This window comes from Egretta garzetta, unplaced genomic scaffold (assembly GCF_000687185.1).
Source record: "Egretta garzetta isolate BGI_Z169 unplaced genomic scaffold, ASM68718v1 scaffold56, whole genome shotgun sequence".
Taxonomy (NCBI): Eukaryota; Metazoa; Chordata; class Aves; order Pelecaniformes; family Ardeidae; genus Egretta; species Egretta garzetta.
This window is the reverse complement of record NW_009260182.1, coordinates 425,010-450,250: the sequence shown is the minus strand read 5'-3', so window position 1 is coordinate 450,250 and position 25,241 is coordinate 425,010. Positions and strand designations below refer to the sequence as shown.

Sequence of the window (25,241 nt, the reverse complement as noted above, 5' to 3'; positions counted from 1 at the left end):
AAGTTGTTTGTGGAGAAGTTGCAAAAAAAGTCTTCTATCCAAGGCAGGCAGCGTTATTAAAAACAAGCATTCAGACTTAGAATGTTATAAAGTAATGGAGTTTTCTTCCAATTTGATTGCGTCCCTCACAGCTGATGGGGTTTTTATACTAGTCTGTAATATTTATATATATACAAATACAGAAAGCAACATCTTCATTACTCTTATAGTTAAGAAAAATCTTCAATATTATATTTTCTAGTAATGTAGGCAAGTAAGGATTAATGTTTTGGGTTTTACATATTAAAATCTTATGTTCCTTTACATACCAGAAGCGTGCCTCTATTCCGAATACTCAAAGTAGAGCTTTGACAGTAGCTGCATGCGCTGTTCATTGAGAGAAAGGAAGAGTTCAGTCAGTAGTTTTAAGATTTAGGGTTTCTTAAGTTTAATGACTGAAAGATAAAATGGACTCTAATAGCCATCTGAACCTGCTATATAGCTGTTGTACAGTTTTTATACTCCTGAACTTCTGTTAATGTCTATGACCATCTTGAATGTATTTCGAAGAATATCAGAAAACCAAATCACCAAGTATAATTATTCTAGATATAGTGGCCAGTAAAAGGGAGTGATATGCAGACAAAAAAACTGTAATGTCTTCCTAAAGATGGTCCAGAATAAAAACCTGCATTTGTGATGTTTTAATTTACTCCTAAGATATTGTATTTGGCATACAGAAGGTATATCTAAGACACTTACATGCCTGGATTCTAAACTGAGCATCTAAATACATAAATATCTGTAATAGAAATATAAATAAAAAGCACATAAGATACTCAGAAGCTTTTGTGAATGATTTGGGAGCTGCTAAATTCCACTGAAAATAGGAAAAAAAAGTTACAAAATGACAAAATTATATGTGCCTGGTTTGAAAGTGGACATTTATGGATTTAAAGATTGGTGCAAGTCTGCTTATCAGAAGAATACTCCTAAGATTTTTATTTTTAACACTGTACTGGTAACTTCTTTTCCATTCAGTTTTATGTGCTTCAGTAACCATTCATTTCCCTTCTTTATTTTATGTTTTCTTGTGGCATGCTTCTTAAATTACATATTAGGAGTCACCAATCATGGGAAAATGATGATTTTTTTAACTTCTATCATAAAACTTTTCATGTGTTGTGGTTTGTGGTGTGTTTTTTTTGTTTTCCTCAAAGCAGGTGTGTGATTTTCAGTCTTAGAAGTGTCATGAACTGTTAAAGATGGAATTATATCACTCAAATATTTAAGCATTTTTCATTGTCAGAGTACAAATTAATGGCAGGGAGAAATTGATATATATGAGAAATTTTAATTAGGCTGGTGAGACCATTTTAGTAAACTGTATGGATTAAACTTTTAAATATCTGCAGGAGTGTATCTCATAAGAGAGCTGTCTTTTTTTTTTGTTTGTTTAACTTTCAGGATCTTTCTTTTTGTCTGCCTTTGCCAAATTCTTGTTTATTTGCTGTGATTCTAATGCCACGGTCAGACTAATGGTTAGAAGCTTTTCCATCCAAGCTTTTCCCCTTAATTAAACAAGCCAGAGTGTTGAGTTTTCATTCTTTCCAGAAGAGTGAAATTTTTTCATCACCTTCTCTTGTGTTATTCTTCCATAGGGAAATATGGGTAACATTTGTGAATCCGTTAGCTCCCGTGTGTAACAGATTTGCATTGCTTGTACAAGTTCCAGGCATTGACACATTCTCTGGGAATTAAACATCTGCTTATTTCAGTGGTTACTTTGAAGTGTGCAACACGAAAAGCCATGTATAAGGCAATAAATACTCACATAGCAAGGGAAGATACATTTTAAAATGTAAAAGGTGATTTAAACTAATGCTTTGTTTAATTCTGTAAGGACCTTCAACACTGCAAGCAGCAGCTTGTTCAAAATCATTTTTATGATACTGATATGTATGCCATTAATGATGAGAAACCTTTTAATTTGACCTTCAAATTCTGTTTCTCTGTCTTGGTAACAGACGGTATGTCTCTTTCTCAGAGCCAGTGATGTAGTGAGTGGGATGCAGGTGTTTTTCTATCTGTAGCCTAGAACCGTGCTCTGAAATAGCATCTAGAATGTACACATATAGAAAAATACAATGTTGGTGTACTGTATTTGTCCTCTAACTAGAAAAAAAAAAAGTTATTTTCCCTGAGAATGAAAGGGTTATGGAATTCCCATAGCAATTAAAAGAATGATTTGAATACAGAATTATGAAGACTTGGAGAGTGAAATGATACTTTGTTCTTAGAATCAAGCTGTATTGTGTATTCTCATTGGGAGTTTGATTTTGCATCTGTTCTAGGAACAGAGCAACAATTTACTGAAATGGGAATTTGCCATGTGGAACAGCTGCAGATAGAAGACCTTGATGTAGCAAAAAACTTTTGTCCCACTTTGTCAGGTTTAAAGAGTGTTAGTAGATGATAAGCTTAGGCAGTTGTGCAGTTGTTCTTGTGTGTGCATGTTTAAGGACAAATATGCTAATGACTGTTAATTCAAAAAAAGAAAATATTTGACAGTAATTAATAAGTATTTCAGTAATATCCTGGACCTCTTCTGTATCCTCATGAACCATACTGTCAGTGCAGTTCAAGCACCTTTCAGAGTTGACAGAATTCATCATGCCTTGTTGGACAATAGGAGGAGATGAGCACATGTTGAACTCCAGCAGCCAGTAATGACATTAGCAGCTGGATGTTGTAGAGCACTGGCTCTCTAACGTTTCTGTTTTGTGAGAATACATGTCTTATCTAGTTGGAACCTGCAATTGTGGAGAGTGGGACTAGCATGCACCCCTGGTAAAGGCCAAGAAGGAGGCCATGTTGCAGGAGACCACTGGGAATGCAGTAAATGAGGAGGTCTGAAACAGCCCTGCTCATGCATACTCCATTCTTGTCCACCTACAGAGGAGGTGTCCTGGAGTCATGGGATTTTTATTTTATTTTTTTTTTTAGCTTAGTTGACAACTGGAGGAAAAAACCATAGGAACGGTTATAATTTCAAATTCTATAATTCCATTTTTGTTTGAACTATTTTACTCCCTGTCTCTTAGTGAAAAAATTTGCCTGGGGATGTAAACTGGCAGAGTTCTCCCGCATGGTTGGGTAACAAACAAGATACACTGGATGTTGTTTGTGCTATTTTAAAGGTGTGACTTCAGTATTTATTTTTGTGAATGGTTTAACACGAGCTTTTTTTAAGGATAGGGTAGGTCAACAGTAGGGAAACTTCATATTTAGCTTTTCCATATGCTGATTTTTTTCCCTGTTTCCTTCTTGAGAATTTAAGCTGAATGGTGAGGGTGCTTTTATTTGTTATTTACACAAAACAAATCAAGTACATAGTCAACATTGACACATCGGCATTTAACTGGGTATTACGTAATGCAGGATTTAAAAAAAAAAACAAAAACCAAACAAGTTTAGGTTTTGTCTTTACCATTTTATTTCAAAGACTCTATCTCAAGTCACCCTGGGTTTTTTTGGGGTTGGGTTTTTTTGGCATGAATCCTTCTACATTTCTTTTTAGTCCCTTCGTTTTCTTTTGATTACCCATTTAGGACTGGAAAACACTGGATGAATGAGTGGCTGAAACTTTTGAGGGGAAAAGAGGATTGCACTGTTAAATTTCTCTTCTGAAAGAAGCCATTAAGACTACTGTGTACACACTGGAAATCTTGGTATTGGCAATGAACTCTAATGTACTCTTTATAGACTTGAGTATGTTGAATGGGATATTCCTTTCGTCCTTTGTTCCTGTCCGTCATCGCTCCTTCATGAAGCAAGCAGCATAAAACCTGAATACAACAGGGAATCAAAGAATAGAGTCACAAATGCATAGTTAAACTAAAGCAGGCAGTACATATGCATCCAAAAACCACTACTGTGATTACTATCCCAGAGTTATCAGATTTCATAGGGCAAGCTACTTTTGATGTATCCATCTTGTTCTGATGAATTTTGAGCTTGGTGATCTTGCTCATTTTTATGCATAAAATCTTCCATTTTTATACTTAATTGATTAAAAAATGATTCCGGCATTGTTCAGTTTTGTTTAAAATCTGTTGTGAGACCAGAAGGATTGAATTCCTTTATAATGAAAGTCCAATCTGAAGAAATGTTTATATACTGTCAGGTTTTATTGTAAGTCTTCTGCATAGTAGTAACTGCAATCCAGGCATAACCCATGCTGTCAGGAAAAGCAGGAGAAAGGGATCAAACAGATTGGAATTTAGAATAGCTTTGAGCTTGGCATATGATACGTGCACTTACCCATAAGTTAAAAATCTTAAAGGATAAGACTGTCATTTCCATTTCAGTTATGTGGCTTGTTATCTAGGCTTTTGCAGTCTGACCTAGGTGTTTTAAAATACCAGCTACTCCATTTTGTGTGTTCCCCCCATCTTGTATTACAGTGACACTTTTCCAGACTGCTTCCAACATGTAAGTAAAGCAAACCCATTGCTATTGAATAGCATTGAATAAATAAAACATTTCACTGATGTCACAATATTAAAAGGTTAGTTTCCTCAAAAATAATCCATTGCATTAAGCTGACAACGTAACATACAGCTCCAAGAATTCAAAGGAGGAAGAAAGCTGTGCTTAAAATTTAGAGTACTTTCTATGTCAAGGGCAATCAACAGACCTCCTGTTGTGAAAATTATTGGCTTATGAGCATAGCTGTAGCATATACCTAGATTATATTTTCATAGTTGCACACATCAATAGCTGGAAATGCTGCCATTTTTACTTTCATGTTTACTTTAGAAAAGCTGAGGTGGACTTGAAATATCACATTAGGTAGCTCTAAGCTGTTGTTAAGCATCTATATTTTAATATAGATATCACATTGCATTATTATTACATCACCTGCTTTTACAACTCATGGTTGCCTTCAGCAATGCGGTTGTTTCTGTTAGCTCAAATGAAATAGCCTGTGTGCCTAAAGCACAGTGACTGTGATACTTTTCAAAACTCAGGCTGGTAAGAAGTCAGGAAGCAGAAATTCTGGCCAAGAAGTCTGCCACGTGGTCTGCACATTCCAAGGGTAGAATCAGCTTGGCTATATTCATATACTCAAGGTAGTGCTAGTAAACAACAAATAAGTAAAAGCCTTTATTTCTTTAAGTAATATTAATACCAGATCTGCAGTTTGACTACTTTTCCCCTTTTTATTGGAAAACCTGTCGTGGTTTAACCTGGCTGGCAACTAAGCACCACGCAGCCGCTCGCTCACTCCCCCCCTCCCTCTGTGGGATGGGGGAGAGAATCAGAGAAAAGAAAAAAAGTGAGACCCGTGGGTTGAGATAGAGACAGTTTAATAAGAAAGAGACAGTTTAATAAGAAAGAAGAATAACAATAGTAATAATAATAATGGTAAGAGAATATACAGAATATATATACAAGTGATGCACAATGCAATTGCTCACCACCTGCTGACCAATGCCCAGCCCGTCCCGAGCAGCGATCACTCCCCCCGAGCCGCGATCACACAGCCCGAGCTGCGACCACTCTGCCCGCGACCGACCGACCGAACTAACCCCCCCGAGCATGACGTTATATGGTATGGAATAGCCCTTTGGTCAGTTTGGGTTAGCTGTGCTAGCTGTGCTGTACTCCCAGCTTGTTATGCACCTGGCCAAGCAGGAGAAGCTCAAAAAGTCCTTGCGTAGTCTGAGCACTACTTGGCAACAGCTGAAAACATCACTGTGTTATCAACATTTTTCTGGTACTAAATCCAAAACACAGCACTATGCTAGCTACTATGAAGAAAATTAACTCTATCCCAGCTGAAACCAGGACAAAACCTCATGCTTTTCTTGTCTAGTTTTAGATACTTCTTTTCCTTCATATAAAAAGAACCCAAATGAAAAACAACCCGAAAAAACAAACTGCTGCTGTGTGTTCTCTTTCAAGCTCCTAGCAATTAAAATTACAGGAAAAGGTTGCATGGCTTTGCTGTCACGTACTTGTTTTATCCTTTTTTAAACCTTTTTAGATATGAACCATGAAGAAAAATGGTTTCTGAACCTCAAAATGAAAAGGTGTACAGCCCAAGACATCTGTAGGACTTGTACTTATTACCTAGGTATCATAACTTTTTTGGTATTGCCTAATCTTACATGATTTTTACCATGTGGTCTGAAATATTCTGTAATCAACACGTAAGATTTGAGCTCATTTAATTAGAATCAGTTAATCAGAATCAAAACTAAATATTTTTTGTCCAAATACTAAACTTTACCTGCATAAAAGCAGTACTTTCTCAGTTATCCATACTCTTTTCCTTATAGTCCTCTAAAATGAAACCCCTTCAAGTCTGATATTATGGTATAATAATTCAATAAATAAAAAATAGTTTTAAAATATAAATATTGAGTCTTTTAGCATCCTCCCATGGTGAAATAGTGCAAGAACATATTATGTGATATGTACACTAAACATGTCTGTATTCAATAACACCTGATTCATGCTTGCATAATTTAACATACAGAAGATAGTGCCTCTTGAGAAAGGTTCTTGTCAAAGTACTTTAATTATTGATTAATTTTCACAATTTCAACACTCCATTTTACAGTGGGTTTTATTTACAGATTTTCCCCTAGATTATTGCATTTAGCAGATACTTAGCTTCTTCAATCTTCTCTAACTTCTTGTAGAAAATATTTTCAGCTTGAACAATATATATATGCAAATAGAAAAGTCTTGTAACATTCAATTACTTTCAAATATCTGCAAAACCGAGTGTTTTAATGCAGCAGTGTAACAGTCTGTATTTCAAAAGTCATGACAGATGTTTCCCTTGATGTGTTTACAAAAATTCACCCTTCAGCACATGCGTAAGTTTGAGTACTGCAATAAATCAGTGTTTATCGCTGTTGTGGCAAGCAGCTCTATGCACCAGAGAAGTCACTAGCAAAACATCTATATTCTATTTAGCCCTCTTAAATATTTTCTGAAAACAAGTTTGTATTACTCTTATTATTTGGGGGAGGATAAATTAATTTCATGGCAAAAAGAAGTAACAGAATAAAATAAAGCTTTGTATTTAATGACAGTTTTAAGTTTCTGTTGAGACGCTGTAGTCTGTATTCATAGTATATCAGGTTTTATTTGCTTTCTGCTGACCACCTGAATGAGGCAAGATTTTGTAATGATTTCCTTTTGAAAAACTTTGATTACTAAATGGTATAATTTCCTGATTCCATTTCTGTCTTTTGAAGTGATGATATTTATACTCCTGCTTCAGGTTATGATGAAGATGCATTTTTTTCAGTCAGAGCACTAAGGTAAAAACCACACATAAAATGCATGCCCAGATATTTAAATTACACGCTAATTTAACTTAATTCACCTGTGATTCATTTGATTTAAGCAAATATCCATAAAAAATAAAATAAAATTTGTAGTCCATTGCATCTTGTTGGAAATGCATATTCAAATTAATATTCTTTGAAAGAGTTTGAGGAAGAAGAAATAAAGGAGAAAGTGTGTAGCTATAAATCCAAAGTTAATGTTGAAGCTTAAGACAATGTATGTATTTTAAACTTATGTCAGCAGAGAGGAATAAAAAACTGTGGAATTCATTTCTCTTTCCCAGAATAATAAAAGGCTAATGTAAATCCTTTTCAATTAACATAAAGTATGGGAAAACATAGTTATAGGCTTAATATGTCCCCCTGCCTTTTTTCTTGTTAAGCCACACATTTGTAATTCACAGATAATAGCTGTCAAATCAAACCATGTTGATTCTTTAATTTATGTATGTAAACAGTTATTTCCCAAATGTAAGAGAAGTATAGTTTCTTAGAAGACCAGTAATGTGAGTGAAACAAAAATATTTCTAGAAGTTTTAAGTAAACTATCATCTCTTTCTGGAGGACTGGAAGAGAAAGAGACCCCATTCAGCTCTCTTTGCATATAGCGAGATTGCTTCAGTTGGTTGAAGTAAGAGTTGGGCTATAACCTTGAATTTCAGTAAAGAGAAGTGAGAAACATAGTTCTCGGCTCAGAAGCTGAGATATCTTTTTCTTGTAGCTGCTAATAATTCTTGGATTTCTTGATTTGGCACCTAAGTGCGAGATTAGAAAGCAGTGCTGTGCTAGCATTTATTCTCATGTCTCACTAGCAAGAATATTTCAAGCTGGTGGAACCTCAAATTTTTACCACCTTTTCTTGTGCCTACACATGTTTCTGAAGCTATCTTGTCATTATAGGTTAGCAAGGCGTCTTGATTGTATAGCACATCTCTACTGGTAGAGATGACTCAAATCTGTTCTATATAAAATACAAACTTCCATGAAGAAAGTTTATCTGTTAATCGAAGAAACTGCCTCCTGTTTCCTAATTTTAAAGGAAAATAAAGTTATGTGACCTACAAAAAGCTGTTGCTCAGTACATGCCATCTGAAACTAAATACAAGATGAAGAGATATGTTCTGAGAATTGGAAAAAATGCGAAATGGTGAAGTCCTTTCCCTGCAAAGGAATATTCCATCAATGTATAAGAACTGGGGTTTTCCCCCTTGCTTTCCAAAACCTGCTAGTGAAAAAAAAGATTGTATAGTTTTATAGTACACACAAAGTATTTGTAGAAAATAAAACCTTAAAAAGTATGGGTGCAAATATCAATGGCGTGTATCACATCTGTCTTGAAATGAATGCATGTGAATATTTTGCCATCAAACTCTGCTTTTAAATTAACTTTGAAATGAGTTAGGGTGGTGGTTGTTGTTCTTACCTCCCTTAGGCAAGAAGGAATTTGTGAAGTGCGTAATGCAGACATCTGAAATCTCTCATTTAAATTCTCATCCTTGCCACTGCCTTAAGTACACTGAAAGCAATAGCATTTCCAATCTAATCCTATCTGCAGACATTCTCCCAGATCTTCTGGAAAAAGTCTTGCTAGGGCAAGAAATAAACTCTGGACAATCAAGTCATTTAAATGGAAACAAATGCTAACTACCAGAACTTTAATCCATCAGTTCTCTAGATTAATCTAAAAGAGAAGAACAAACCAACCCACCCATTTCCTCTGTCCCTCACTCTTCAGGGAAAGCCCTTCCTACCATCTCAAATGGGAGGAAGGGAAGCGAGGCAAAAAAGTGTGGATTCTGTGCTCTTCTGAAAACTGAGGTGTCTAAGATTAGACGAACATGTAAACTGTCATATATGAGTTGCCTTAAAGAGATAAATATTCTGGTTCTTATCCTGTACCCATTATTGCAGTGTTTAGGAGCAAATGGATCGTTTGAATTTGAAACAAGTTCCTTGAAGTTAGTCCAGTACAGACAGGGTTGAACTCTTTAAGCAACCTGCCAACAGTATCTAATAAGAAGCAGGTTTATATAAAGTGTATTCAGAGATATCTCCAGCCGGCTGTAATGAAACATCTTTTGGGCTGTATTTGTACCTTATCAGCTACTTTGTTAGATAGCAAGCTGCAGTTTTTACGAGAATTATGCTGTTGAAGAACGCAAGTGTTAGAAGCCTAGAGTAATAACTTGACTCTTACTTGAATCCGCATACAAATTTGAAGTCAAACTCCAGGCTGCTTAAGACAGTTATGATGTGCCAATGATATCTTGTTAATTGCACTATTAAAATATAAAGGATGTATGACAGAGGAATGCAAAAGTCAGAAGTTATCTCTGGAATTACTTCTAGAAGGCAAGCTGCTGCTATAAATGACTAAAGCTATATAAAAGTTAAGCTAAAAAACAGCTAAAAAGTATTGTTTGCCTGTTTTACAGCCTCGATTATTGTGGTGGACATCATTATTATTAGTAAACAGTTGGGGAAAGCATTTTTGCCTGACATCAATCTTGTTGAAAGAACAGAGAGGGATGTGTTACTGCCTTTAAACACCATTTCTTTTAACTCTTCTGAAGTTGCAACTCATGGAAGCAGTACAGGTGTTTCAAACTTAGAAAGCAACTGTCTATGAATTTCTCCAAAATTTGTAAGAAAAAGGAATTTTGATCAACAGTTTGGGGGACTTTTTAGATACTCTTTCATGCTGTATCCAGCTCCTTCATGTGTGCCACCTCAGGTTTATGATGTCATTTAGATGTACAGCTATAACGGGGAAAAGTGAGATCTGAAGGGATTATAGTTTTGGAGGATTTATACAGGGATACTGTTCTAGTAAATATGGAAGAAGTTTCATTGTTTTTTCCCTTAAGTTCTTGAAATTATTCAAGCAAGTTCAATCCACAGTAGCCAATTTAGAGAGAAAAAAGCATGAAGATCATCTTCCTTCAGAGACTTTTAATTACTTATCTTTTAGATAGTGTCTAGTATAGTCTAGAGCAGAATGCTGTTAAGGGGATATTTATATATTTATTTATATATTTTAATATATTTGATATATAAAAAATACATAATTTATATTTTTCCAGTGTCTTGCTAGGCACTTGGTGTGTGAAATTATGTATTTAAAGGACTTTGTGTCTTGGAAAAATAGAGAAAATATAGTAGTAGTGTTGTGGCTGTTGGACAAGAAAGATTTCTTTCAGGCTGTGTGACTGTATATATAATTTTAAAGTTTACACCTCACTGTGTAACTCTAAATAGGGTTTGTTGTTATCTGAAACTGAGAGTTTTGTTACTTCTAAAAGCTAAGCATTCATAACTGGTCTTATGTGTACTTAATTGTGTACTAGACTGATTTCAGTAGGAATACTAGAGTTGAAAGGAATTTGAAATTTCCATTGTGTGTTTTATTAGAATATATTTTTGATAATTAATTTAAACAAACTGATAAATGTTAAAACTGCCTACGCTTTTCTTTCCCTGCACTTCTCTGTTCTGCTCAGTCATGGCAATCTCAAGTCACTTCTGCATATTTGATTATGTGTAGCCATCCATTCTTCTTCTCTTTGTGTTCTTAATTTTGTGCATTAAGAAGCAACTTGAAGAGCTGTAGCCATGATAGTTAGATTTGAAGTGGTCAACTCATGCTGCCTTATGCCCTGAAAATCAGAAATTTGACACTAAAGTTGTCCAATGTGAAGGCAAAGGAAAGAATTATTAGTAGTAATTTTAGGGGGGTAGGGACTTGGAGACAACTTATCTCAGAATTTTTTTACTTTAAATTGCACAAAAGAGAAGCAACTTCCAGAGATTTTATATGTTTTTAGTTATGCTATACATTTTATTCTTGTTTTTGCGGGATCAAATAACTCTGATTTTTAAATATCTAGCCGCCTTCTATTTCTCTACAGGTTCCGCCCACCATGCTTTTTTTCATTTTTCCCATCAAATTAAGTTTGGACCTGTGGGAAACTCAAAGGCAGAAGCTTGTTATTTTGTCCTCTTTCAAGTAAAAAAAAAAAAAAACAAACAAAAAAAAAAAAAAAAAAACCCAAGGCTTTTGGTTTCTTTGAATTTGTAAACCATAGAGGAATAGAGAAAAAAGAGGAAAAAAAACAAGAGCAGAGCTAACTGTTAGTTTATGGTATAAAATAAACTTCTGATTTGCCAAGATTAATAGGTCTTGTATGTAAGCACTTTGAGAAAAAGTTACAAATTATTAAGTAATGAAAACATGGATAGAAACACTTAAGATTTTTGGCATCTTTAAGGCCACTCTAGGTAGGATGGGACCCTTTCCCAGTGTTTCTGGCTGTTTCAGAGTCCAAATGTGAACTCCTATTTTTATTATGCATTTATTGAAAGTCATGGGTATTGATGCCACAGTATATTACAAATGTCCATGTGCATTGAACCAGAGCAGGGATTTTGAAGACCAGCATTATGAGAACATGTCTTGACAGCAGACATTATAATAGACATTTCTCTTAAGTGTCTCTGATTAACACTGAATCTGCAATTTCAATAAGGGGAATGTTATATTATTAGAATCACTTGGTGTTTAAAATTAATTGATGACAGACATAAAAAAGCAATATATGCAATATATACCTAAGGAATAAAGCCAACAAAAAATCATCTTTACAATGTACATTTGTTATGTCTTTCTTCGTCTTATTTTCAGCTATCATCATGAATGGGAATTTTCTTCTCTTTAGACTTCTGTCATCTTTGGTAGATGTCAAATAGAATTGTAGAAAACTGGGCTCAAAAAAGATCTGGGGACATAATTCATGGTCACACAAAGGCAGCAAACTTCTGACAGATGTTTGTCTGACCTGCTCTGAAAGACCTCTCGAATTGGAGATTTTATAATGTTCCTAGGCAATACATTTGGGTGACCTTTTGTCTTTCCATTGGAAGGATTTTTCTGAGGTCCAGTCTAATTCTTTTTAAGCAAACGTTCAAGCCTGTTACTACTTGTTCTGTTCAGCATGGAAACATTACCATTTTCTTCATAACTTCTTTTTACAGGTTATTTAAATATATTGTTTCCTCCACAAATTATGCCTTTCTGGAGGCTAACTTTTCCACTGTTACCTCACAAGTGATGCTTTTCAGATATTGAATTCTGGGTCTACAAAGTTTAACTAAGTTTAACTCATGAGAATGGTTTTACAAAGGAGTTTATATCACTTCTGGGGCAGAAGATGAAGACTGATTCAGTCTTGTTAGTTGCTGTTGGCTTTAGATTGGCCATGTAGCTGTTATACTTGTTTTCCCATTTCAGGTCTGCTAACTTTGCAACCATACCACAAATCTTATTTTGAACTAATACTGTCTATGAAGTGTCGAATCAGTGTTCAGAGTCATTCAGATGGCTAGTCTGCATAAAAAATGTCTATTAATAATGAAAAAAATGTTTGCATTCTCTAAAATATTTCAAATTGTAATGCTAAAATAATAAAGGTGGGGTAAAGAATGACTGCAAGAAGTAAAATGCTTGAGTATTTTCTTCAAAAGCTCTTGGGAATCAGTTTTATTTTCTCAAATGAAATTGTCTTCAGTGAAAATTTTGAGCTTATTTAATCAATTTCAGCTTCTGTATATTGAACAGGCTTTTTTCTTTCGTGTGTCCCCCTCCCCCGGTTCTTCTTTTTGAACCAAAAAATATTTTTCTTATAAAAGGAAAAGCACCAGAGTTGTGACAGTTACTTAGAACTCAATGGTGACTGTAATATTGGTGACTGTATTTTTATAATACAACTCTAAACCACCAAACTTTCAAATCCCATTTTTGCCTGATAGGCAAGACGAGTTCTTCTGCATGCCATTATCTAGTAAAACATTTCATCTATGTAAAAAAACCTATCATGGAATGACAGAAAGAGGACAAAAGGCAGAATCAAAATACCATCTTTTTCTAACTTCTCACTGAACTCTTCAAGCACAGAGATGTGTAATGATAACTCCTAGGTATCATGTAGGGGTTTTTTGTTGCCTCCAAAGTTATATTAGCCACGGGAGGTGACCTGCTGTGATCTTAGTGCTGCGTGTGTTGCTCATCTGCTGTTTTCCAAGGTGATTATCCCTGGAGTAAATGAGTAGCTTCCTGTTGTATTTTAAATCTCCATTAACACAGAATCAATTCCCATTGGAAGCAAACCTGAGGATCCCCATGAACCCTAACATTCTGTTTTCTGTTGCACAGCTTAGCATACTGCTTGTGATCTGTGAATTTGCTGTGCTAGATCATGTACCAAACCTTGTAATTAAGAAAGTTAGAACAAAAAACCCTACAAATAGGTCAGTGTATACACTATGGATGTTTAACACCTGTCAGAAAATCCTTATGGTGTTAAAGTCATTACTGTGTCTGCTGAAAAGTACCATAAGACTCAGCAGAGATTTAGTTGGGTGTCTTTTTAAGCAGAGCTTTAATTCTGAATAGAGCCATAATATTTTATTTAACATGTATACTTTAACTCTCTGAAGAGTATCACAACGAAATTAATTTAAATTATGCCGCCTTTTTTATCAGCAGTGATTGTTGAATAAGAAATCTAGCTTTAAAGTGCTGCTTTTAAATTCTGCATTTTGAACATATCACTAAATGTTTACTTATTTATTTTACTCTTGTTGGAAGGTGCAAAGGAAGCTCTGGATATTAAATATAAATTGATTATTAAATGACCGTGTTCTTCTAGAAAGATGATCGAACATGAACAAAAATTTGGACTTACTGAGTTATAGTACTTACCACTGTTTTAGCTTTGAAATAAATGCAAATAGAAAATTCAGTGTCTCTGCACAGATGATAGCATTTTTAATTATTGTCTTCTGCTGATGTTAGATCTAAAAGGAAATTTGTCCTGACCTTGTCGGGTTGCTGACGTATGTTGCTTTCTGCATACCTGTGAGTCTGTATTTCTTAATATCATTTGTACTCCTGGCAAGGACCTGCAAATGCTGCAGTTCCCTCCCTGAAAATGCAGAACCTGCATGGTTTAGGAGGGCTGGAGCTGGTGTGTGAATTTTCTGCAGTATTCAGCTGATTTCAGTAGTCCTGCTCAAGACCTTCTGACTCCATGCTGGAACAACAATAATACAGTAATAGGAGCAAAATTAAAATTGTCTAGTAAGTCATAAGCTTTGAGTACACAATAAGTCACTGACTCTCTTTTTACAACCAGCTAAAATTGCATGATTTTAATTAGCCTTTATACCTTGAATGGAAACAGCAATGCTCTGTTTGATGGGTGGACTGTTCAGTGGATAAGGAACTGGCTGGATGGTTGCATCCAAGGGGTAGTGGTCAATAGCTCGATGTCCAGATGGAGACCGGTGATGAGTGGTGTCCCTCAGGGGTCCATACTGGGACCAGTGCTGTTTAACGTTTTCATCAATGACTTAGACAGCAAGATCGAGTGCACCCTCAGCAGGTTTGCGGATGACACCAAACTGAGTGGTGCGGTTGACACACCAGAAGGAAGGGATGTCATCCAGAGAGACCTGGACAGGCTGGAGAGGTGGGCCTGTGTGAACCTCATGAGGTTCAACAAGGCCAAGTGCAAGGTCCTGCACCTGGGTCGGGGTAACCCCCGGTATCAGTACAGGCTGGGGGAAGAAAGGATTGAGAGCAGCCCTGCTGAGAGGGACTTGGGGGTGCTGGTGGATGAAAAGCTGGACATGAGCTGGCAATGTGCGCTGGCAGCCCAGAAGCCAACCCTACCCTAGGGCTGGAGCACCTCTCCCATGAGGACAGGCTGGGAGAGTTGGGTTTTTTCAGCCTGGAGAAAAGGCGGCTGTGGGGAGACCTGATTGCGGCCTTTCAGTACCTAAAGGGGGCCTATAGGAAAGAGGGGGAAAATCTTTTTAGTAGGGCCAGCTGTGTCAGGACAAGGGGTAATGGTTTTAAACTGAAGCAGGATAGGTTTAGACTAGATATAAGGAAGAAATTCTTTACAATGAGGGTGGTGAAACACTGGAACGGGTTGCCCAGAGAGGTGGTGGAGGCCCCATCCCTGGAAACATTCAAGGCCAGGTTGGACGGGGCTCTGAGCAACCTGATCCAGTTGATGTCCCTGCTCACTGCAGGGGGGTTGGACTAGATGACCTCTAGGGGTCCTTTCCAACCCAAAACATTCTATGATTCTATGATTCTATGATTCATTGCAATGAAATACAAAATTTAAAAATTTTGTATTTTTTTTGCCATTTTTGTGAATATTTTTGTAAAAAGATACGAAATACAAATTTAAAAAAAAAATCAAAATCCATGTATGAAAACTCAGATCTCCAATCACAATGTCTAGTTTTCATGGTAACAATCTTTTCTCTTGGAGTAAAATATAGTGACACAGTGAAGGTTAGACAATATTAACATTTCTTTATTAAACATGTACTTAAATGTTTATAATTTAAACATATCAGCATATTTAAGGAATAAGATTGAATTTCATTTTGTATTGGAAATTGTAGTCAAGACTTGTTTCTGTTCTTTGGTTGAATACAAACAATTTGAAGTCTGAGCTGTGATAAGAAAAAAGTATATTGCTGTTAAACTATATCAAGAAAGAAGACTGGGTGCAGGGTATAGTTGTGTGCTTGGAACAAAGAAAAAGAATGTTCTGCAAGATAAATTATAAGACATTCTGGATGTTTTCTCTAAGCTGCATGGGATTGTGTTTTATTTTTAATGAAGCAAGATCTGTATTAAAAGCCTTCATATTTTGATGAAAGCCAAGTTTATATGCATGTGACACAATTTATCGTCATTGCGGTTTATGCTTAAAAATGTCTGAAAAACCTTTTTCTGACTTTGAATTTAAGCTCTAAGCTTGCCTCATTATCTCTTCATGAGGCAACATGCAATATCCTTTTTTTTTTTTTAGTTATTATACTTGCTAGTTCTTTCACAGGAAGCATCCTGCATGGAGTTCGGTACTTCAATGACTGAATAAAACTCAATAGTATCATCAAAACCAAATGCTTTTTAAACTGAGTGGATAAATACTTTATAACTAAAGCACTAGCTAACTGGAAAGGCTGAAGAGATGGTAGCTTCATTCCATCAGGTATTGCATATTTCTTAGAAAACAGTAGTACTTGGTCTTTTTAGTGAACGTATAAGGTCTTGTGTCTGTCCCTTTCCTGTCTTCTGATGCTTCATCCCAACTTCATGGGGCAATAGTTTTGGGGGTTTCTTTAAAACATCTTACCAAAAAAAAGGGGAAAATAATACTTTTCTTGTTTGTTTTTTATAAAAAGTTTATTGAGGATGGGGATGGAAAAATAGGAATGAAGTGAAGCCTCAGTTTGATCTTACTGGCCTCAGGAAGATGCCTGCAGACAGGTCACATTCCTTTGGCCTCACTTCATACAAAGATATGAGTTTTTTTCTTCCAGCCTTTCTTTTTGTTGTTTTGATTTTGAAAAGGAAAAGCTAGAATAGTAAATGCAATATTTAAAGTGAAGGTTAGGAGGCTGGAGTTGGTGGCCTTGCTCTGGCAGACTCCTTGATGCTGCAGAATGCATCTTTGTGCAGGGGCTGCATTTGAGTCACACTGCCCCTTTACTTCTGCCCTTCTTTGTGACCCTTTCTTCTCATTCTTCTTGTTTCTTTAAGTCCCTTCTGATACCATTCAGATAACAGCAAAGTTCTGGCTTTCTGGATTTACTACCACTTTAGAAGTCTGGAGGAGAGCAGTGTAAAGTGCACGATGAGTGGCCTGGATGGAGCATTGCTAGGGGACTGCCTTCTGGAGGAATTTTCAAGTTTCTGCTTAGATTTCTCACTGTGAGTGAGGCTCCCAATAGAGCTCATGAGGATGACCAAATCCTAAAAATGAGGTTTTCTGTAATCTTATTAGGGAAATACTAAAAGCCTGAAACAGATTTCCAGCCTCCACACTGCCCCCAGTGGGAAAAGTTCACTTCAAACATTGTCTTGCCAAATTCATAAGAAGAGGTGGGCAACATTATCAGTAAAGACTGTGGTTGCTGCCTGAGGGGCATGGTTAGGGCAGCAGAGTGACTATACGCTGATCATCTTTGAGGGCTACAGAGTGAACGATAGAGAATGAGAATTTTGATGAGTAGGATACAGAGAACATGGGAAACAAAAATTAGAATGTGATGAATTAATAAGCCAGCAACAATTAAATAAGCCTAACTGCCTAAAAATAGAGTTTTTTTTGTATTCAAGCACCATCGAAGTCTTTGTGTGCTGAGGAAAATTACACATAAGGGAATGTTGTCCATAAATCCGTGGTGCTACTTTCATGCTAAATTGCTTCAGTGTCCGCATGACTCGCTAACCAAAAAAACAGTGCAGAAATCATTGGAACTTCATGTTACTGCATTGTCCAGAGTCTATATAATTTTTGTCTTATTAGAGCAATGGTCCATTTCTTTTATAAATCATTCAGCATGTTGCAAAGGCTTTCAGCTACATGTAGTAAATCAGTTCATATTACTGAGCAGCAGCAGAACAGGACATTGCAGCTGGTCTGGCAGAATATGTATCAATGAGATATTGATCTAGGGTGATAGAGAAAAGCTTTGCTAAAATGGACACAAAAAGAAGAGCATTATGTCCATATTGCAGTATTGGTTCAACCTATACAAGATGTTGAAAAAAAGGATAGTAGTGCTGAAGAAGGGAAAGCTTTAGGGCTTTCCTTTTCTCCATTATTTTGACCATTTTGATTATTCCATTCAGGAAAGAGATGTGTGTGGGTACGTCTAGAGCTGATAACTAAAGACTTGGGGCTTTTATTATTATTTATTATTTGCTATTAATGAATTTGGAGTGGGACTGAGAGTTTAGCTCTGTATATTGGAGCTTTAGAATTGCCCACTCTTCTGGATCCAGGAATCCCTACCTTAGCAAAACCAACTTCCGTCAGAAAACGCTGATTTCCTGAACCCAAATGTTTTATTCAAAACAACTCACATTCTACAAAAATTCTGCCAAACTGACAGAAACATTTTTTTTCTGAATGGTTGTGGAGAGCTTATGATTGCTTTTCCCTCCTTCCCTCGCAAAGGCTGCTGCATCCTTGACCTGTTGATTCTGACTGGCCTGTCCCACAGGGCAGGACACCCCACATTTTGACTGAGTCTTGTCTAGCCCTGTGGGTTGTGTTTGTCATTAGCTTCCCTGCACAGCTACTGTAACATCTGCTCTTCCAGGTTCTGCACTCTGTAGTTTTTTCCAACATGAATTTGCAGTGAGAAACCTGCCAGATAAGAATGCCAAATAACTAAGATGTCTTGTTTTAGCATATTTATCATATCCTGTTGAAAAGTACAATAATAATAATAATTAAAAAAAAAAAAAAGAGTGGCTTGGACAAAGGCAGGCACTTAAAATTGAAGACGGGTGATTACTCTCATTTTTTGTGCAGTAATTTGGTAGCTCGCTATTTAGGGACAGAAACAGGAATTGTATGTGACTGGCGATGATTAAAAAAGAGTTCACACAAGAATGGGAAAGAACATAAATCTGTTCTAAAATACCTTAAAATTAGCATGTTATTTCAAAGAAGAGTAAGTCTCTAGTGTAGTGTTCTCATACCTCAGAACAAATCACAGTTTTATTCTGAGATCTGCTGCTCTTCTCCAAAAAATGAATTGTTGAGGTATCTGACTGACTGCCTTCCAGTCAGGTAATGAGGGCCATCTTGCTGCAGAGAGAAGGTGAAATATCAGCCACCATCTGATAGAGGTGCATTAAAAAGCTGAGCAAAGCCACCCACAGCTGGTATTAAAGACTATGCTATTAGATTTAACAGAGAAGGGCACCCTTGAGAGTCTTGTGTCCATAGGAAGGCTCACTGGTTTCTACGTTGCAGACCAATGCAGCTTTGTTTTTCTTCATAATTTCTAAGATATTTAAGTTATTTTGCGCTCTGCATTACTCATGAAGAATAGTTAGTGTTTCAGTTTATACAGCTTGTCAGATAGTCTAGAAAATGAATCTAAGTAAATGTAGAGCTATTGATTACTGATACTTTATTGTTGTTGGTTTTAAAGTAGAAGTCAGTGATGGAAGTTTTGTGGGAAATTCATGACAAGTGAATTATTGTGATTAATCCTTTAGAGGCTCAGGAAAAATGTGTTTGCCTGGGAAGAAGACTGTAACTAACTACTGGTGGAAGAAATTTGCTGGGGGTGAATATTCCAGGCCCTTGTTTTGGGTCATGCTGATGTCAATTGTCTCCTAAGGCAAAGACCAAACTTAGATAATCTAAGTAATGATGCTAATGTGTTTAACATTTAGTGCTGTGGGTTTTTCTTGCTTTTGAGTCAGAATTTAAACAACCCAGTCATGATTTGTGAGACACAGAAATTGTCCCTGCTATCCTGAATAAAAGTCGAGAGATGTTTTCAAAAGCAAGCAGGAAACACAGCTACGTGGATTCTTAGATATTTTGCATAAGCAATTTTTTAGCATTTCCTTTTGAGGCAAACATTAACTGCATACATGAAAAATTATTTACAAATCAAATGCTGTTAGATATATAATTAAACTTAAAATCATTAATAAAAACTAAATTAATTCTTTTTTTGAGACTAAAATTGTGAATTATATGGAGTCCTCTAGAGTAACTGTAACAGCATGTTCTGTTTTATCAGTGATTGAGCAAGAAGGCAAATATCTCCTCTCCCCTAGATGCTGCACATCTAAGTAGTTACATGTGAGTGCATCTTTATGATATTTTAATCCTGACTTTAGAGCAAGAGGGTGAAGGCTTTAGAGAAATGCATCAGTATAAAAGAGAGAACACTTTTCATAGATGCAAGAGCTATTTCCTACTTGGAGTAGTATTATAATAACCTCTGAAATGGAATTGGGTGTGTGTCTAGTAGATCCAGCTCCTGTATATCTTTTTTAGGTGTCTTGCTTCTGTCTCTTACATCTGCTAGCCCAATTTTGCAAAATACTTTGCACCCTGAGGTGACAAAGAGTTAGTTTACAATTAAAGATTTGGCAATAAAGGCTAATGAGAGAAGTACACTGATCTGATGCTATACTTAACTTGGTTCATTTAGCGTCTCATCCACTCCATCCCATCTCCTCCTCTGCAAAGAATGCCTGACTGTAGGAACTCTATTTGACCTAACTGTTGTGCTGCTTGAGAAGGATCCATCTTTGTTCACAGCTTGCTTTCTGTTCTTTTATTCAATAGGGATGAAGGTTTAAAAACAGAGCTCTTAATCTGATAGGAATGACTGTGCCAATACCTGTTGTTTTATCTTCAAGAGTGTGATTACAATCCTTCTTTACTGTATGTATTTTGAAAACAGTTACAGCATTTTATAAACCATTTCTGATTAGAAGGATTCCTTATAAATAGATCTTAACATGTTCACGGTCTTTGCCAGTAGCTCTTCATAGAGTTCATGTTTCATGTTTATAACCCAGATTAAAAATTTGGTATCAGGAATGCTTCTTTTCAAACCACTTTTTCCTCTCATTTTTTATTATCTTGAGTTGGTGATGTTACAGCTAACATATGACCAGATAACCCGTTACTTCGTTTTAACAGTAATTTAAGCTTAACTTCCTTGAAGACTTGAATTCAAGTCAAAAGCTAACAGCATGCGTGCAGTCAGTTGGTGGTTTGCTGCTGTTGCTGCATTAGCAGCATCTGACATAAGCCTATAATTAGCACTCACTTATTTGACTTTCTTAGATATTCACGTGGATTTCGTTTTTTAGGCACAATCATTTTGTCTCATGCTTTAGAAGAAAAGTCAGAAACAAAGTATCCTAATTTGGCAATAATAGTTATTCTAAATCATAACTTTTTAAAACATCTCAGAAAAGTTGAAGACATTTTTGTTTATGTCTATCTAATTGAAAGCCACATGCAGCCTGGTGTCTATACAGTGGTAGCGACAGATAACCGCAAGAAACTTTGTGTGTTGCCTTTTCTCAGGAAAAAAAAAAATTCCGTGAAAAGATGTGGTATGTAGATGTGTGTGTCTTTGTCTAAATTTTGCTTTTGTTACCCTTAAAGCCAAAAGAATATGGTGCTAGCCCTTTGATGAAATCTCTACTGGAATTAATCATTAATCCATTGGGAGGAAAATACTGAAAACAAAGGTCTCATTTGGTGCTCAGATTTTTAGGAATAGCTATGGAGTGTGTAAGCACTTGCCAGAACACACTAATGTGCAAAAGAACGCATTCTGCCAGATGTGGCTATCACTTATTTCAAAACCAAGCCTTCAAAACTTAGAGGAAATATGTACTTAAAAAAAAAATAAAAATGACAGATATACAAACTTCTTATTCTTCTTATCTTAATAAGTTCAATATAGAGAAGAGTAAGAAGGCACATCCTTAAGAAAAGAAAGTATGATAGTACCACTCCAGAACTGTACTTTCTCCTGAAGCTGTTGCAACTTTATGAAATACAAAAGCTACTTGATTTGTTCAGTGATCTTTTGTGATAATGTCTCCTTAAATTGAGGAGACCAACTGGTTAAGGAAATGTGTGTGTTTGTGATTGCAAGGTGGGCCTAAGTAAATGGGATAGAACATTTAGGAAACAGCAACGATAACTAGAATTTGATGTGTTTGTATATACAGCTAAAATGAAAACATCACAAAGCAAGAAGCAAAGATACTCTCTTTTAGGAAGAACTGTCAAGTTCTTGTAGCAGTGGTTTTTAAATGTTCACTCCTGTAAAACCCTGAGCGCTCTGTGTTGGAATGGTAATGACTTTTACAGCAGTGGAAATGTTTAGTACCTGCACTATGAAGATTTTTATTTTTACCCTGTTGTTGCAAGGAGTGCATGGTAGAATATTCTGGAATACAAGAAAATGGATGAGATAGCAGTGATATATGCAACATGTTAGCAAAAAACCCAGACTGTATGAATTTTAAATGAAGTGCGAAGTTAATTCATTATGCATGATGGATAACTATAATATTTGCAGAGATGAAGTTTCTAGTAAATCTTATTATATGCTGAATTTTGGGCATCAAGACACTCGCCCTCTTCTCCAGAGGGACTTTGTTGTACTTCCTTTCCTTGTGTAGCTTGATTTGTTGATGTTGTAAACATAAATCAGAAGACAAGATGCCGCATATTGACAGAGATGGAATTAATGAATTTATTTAGCTATTGTTGCAGAATTATCCCAAATGTTGTGGTTTGTTGGTTTAGATAGAAAGAAAACACTGCTGCGTCTGTAGTTGCATTTGGTAATTTTTTCATAGTTTTCAAGGATAAGAAGTTTATCTGGTTTGGTTTTTTTTCCCCCAAGTTATTTTCAAGCAATAATCCATAATCACACTAAGCATTTGGTGAAACCAAACAGATCACAGATCTGTCTCTCTAGTCCAAAGTGCTCTGCTCCTGTTTAAATGCTAATTTTGGCTTGTTTGTCTGGTATTTTGTCATAGGTGTCTGGTATTAATCTCAGGCTCACCACAGCACAGAGTTGCTCTTAATCTTTTAATTGTTTGTTCAGTTAAATCCCTTTCTGAACTAGATCCAGGCAGTGCAGCCTTAGAGCTGTAGTGTTCCCAAGGTCCTAAGGGGAAAATGGTCGCTCTCTCCCAGACATAGCAGTTTCACCCTCAATACTTTTTATTCTTGCATATCACGGAACACGTGCTATACTCCTCTCTTGGTGAATGTACTCAATGGGCAAAAGTCTTTTCTCCTACAGTGAAGACTAATCAAGATCCCCCTCCCCCCAAAAAAGAAAAAAAAAAAAAAAAACCAGAAAAAATTGCACTGAAGCATCTAAGAGGTGTTAATGAATTGTCCTAAGAGTAGAGCTTTGAGGAGGGAAGCCTGGAGGAAAGGGCTGGGAGGCGCAGGTGCTAATGCCTTATCCTTAGCTCTGTCTTCACTGGGTGAGGGCCTAAACTCTGACCGATGTAAAAGCTGGGCTCTCCCGAGTGTGTTTTCCAGGAATGGCATAATCCGGCTTATACAAGCATTTCTAGAATCAGGATTTGTGAAGGTAAACTTTTTTCTTCATCGAAATGGAGTGCCAGTCCAAGTGTGAGGTATTTTAAAGCCAGACAGGTTTAGAGCAGTTACTTGGAATTTTCTAATAAAATACCTGGAATATGCAGGAATATGTTGTCACCCTTTTTCTATGCTTATCTTTTAAATCCTGATAATTTCCTGTCAGAATAACAGACTGGCCAAGCATGAGAAAGTGAACATTAAAAAGCATAATAATTACAATCTGACATAAATTCATAGGTAGGGGTTGTATTGCTCAATTATTTACCGATCTCTGTAATTATGAAATTATGCTGGAGGTTAGCTGCTGATCTTTTTCTGTGGCATGTGAAAAATGTTTAAGCTCCCTGAAAACATGACTGGAAAGCCAATAACTGAGAAAAAAAAAATATAGTAACTTAAGACAATATAGCTCCAAGGAAAAAAAAATATATATATATATGTTATTTTAAAGTATAAAAATTATATATATACACACATTCATATGTGTGTATATATATGTATATATGAGATGGGTCAGTCTCAGTTATTTGATAGATAACAAAATGAAAGACACTTGCAATAGTAACAGAGTGGAAAATTCATTATTACTGAGCAGAGAAGTGAATTACATACAGGATCTACTTTTTTAAAAATATTATAATGCCAGGCCTTGCATGCAAGCATACAGTGCTGACAATTAAATTTACAAAGAAACATGGCTCTTTGGAGTGTCAGGCTCTTCTTGTATTGAAAATTTCTTGGTGGTGATGCTAAAGAAAGCTAGAGAAACTTGTATTTTCTTTTGGAAATTTTGAGGGATTATTTATTTATCCAGTGTGCTGGTTTTGGCTGAGATGCAGTTAATTTTCTTCACAGTAGCCAGCATGGGGCTGTGTTTTGGATTTGTGCTGGAAACGGGGTTGATAACCCAGGGATGGTTTCGTTGCTGCTGAGCAGGGCTGACACAGAGCCAGGGCCTTTGCTGCTCCTCAGCCCACCCCACCGGCTTAAACCATGACATCCAGGCATCCTTTTTTTTTTTTTTTGCTGCAAACATTTTTTGTCTCTTTCCTGTAATTCCAACTTTCTTTCAATTTTTTTTGCTCTGTGTATAGTTACTGAAGCATTACAGAGGAAAGTAGGAAGGGATAAAAGTGACTGTGATCAAGTCAGGTGGTAAAGGGGTCTTTGCTTAAATTGTCTCCTGCTATAGTATAATTTTACTTAGGGAGTAAGTGGTGTAGCCTTAAAAGAGTAACAATGCTGATCCTGGAACACATTTTTTAGGTACAGAGACAATTACAGCATGAGCTTGTATCATTTGGGAGAAAGCATGGGTTCATGTTGAATGTTCACAACGGGATCAGAGTTATAGAACTATGTAGTAGAAAATAAAAACTAAAATCTCAGCCTTTTAGCCTTTTACTGCTTGAAAATGTTTCCAGACTAACCAGGAAAACTCCCTTAATGACTGTTAATGGGCAAAATTCCAGACAAGCTTTTCCAGTATTGCTAGCTCTGAAACTCAGCTATTTCCTATAGGAAAAAGCAGCAAGGTGTAGTTCCCATCAGTTGTTTTCACTAACGTAATCTATTGACATCTCAGAAAACAGGCAAGTCATACTTGAAAAAGAAATGTAATTTTTTTTCCCCTCTGCAAACAAAAATAAAAAATGTGGCATTTATTTACTAAGAATCATATAAGCTACTTAACTGTTTAAAAACTTATTTGAATGGGTCCTCAGTCACTTAGAAGATTGCATTGTACTTCACCATTGTTTTCATATGACTGACTGATGGATGTAAGCTTCTCAGAGTCTCTTCACCCTGAGAAAATTTGGTAACTGCAGCCTTTGTCACCTCAACGCTTTCTTAGTGTTTTGGGGGGGATAAAGAGATTGACATATTT

The 25,241-nt window shown here is 36.2% G+C and overlaps 1 protein-coding gene across 1 annotated transcript in view; it reads left to right on the top strand.

Annotated features, from left to right (window-relative positions):
• Positions 1–25,241, top strand: part of NRG3 (neuregulin 3) — a 251,987-nt gene that overhangs the window by 714 nt on the left and 226,032 nt on the right. The gene's annotated exons all lie outside the window — the stretch shown is intronic.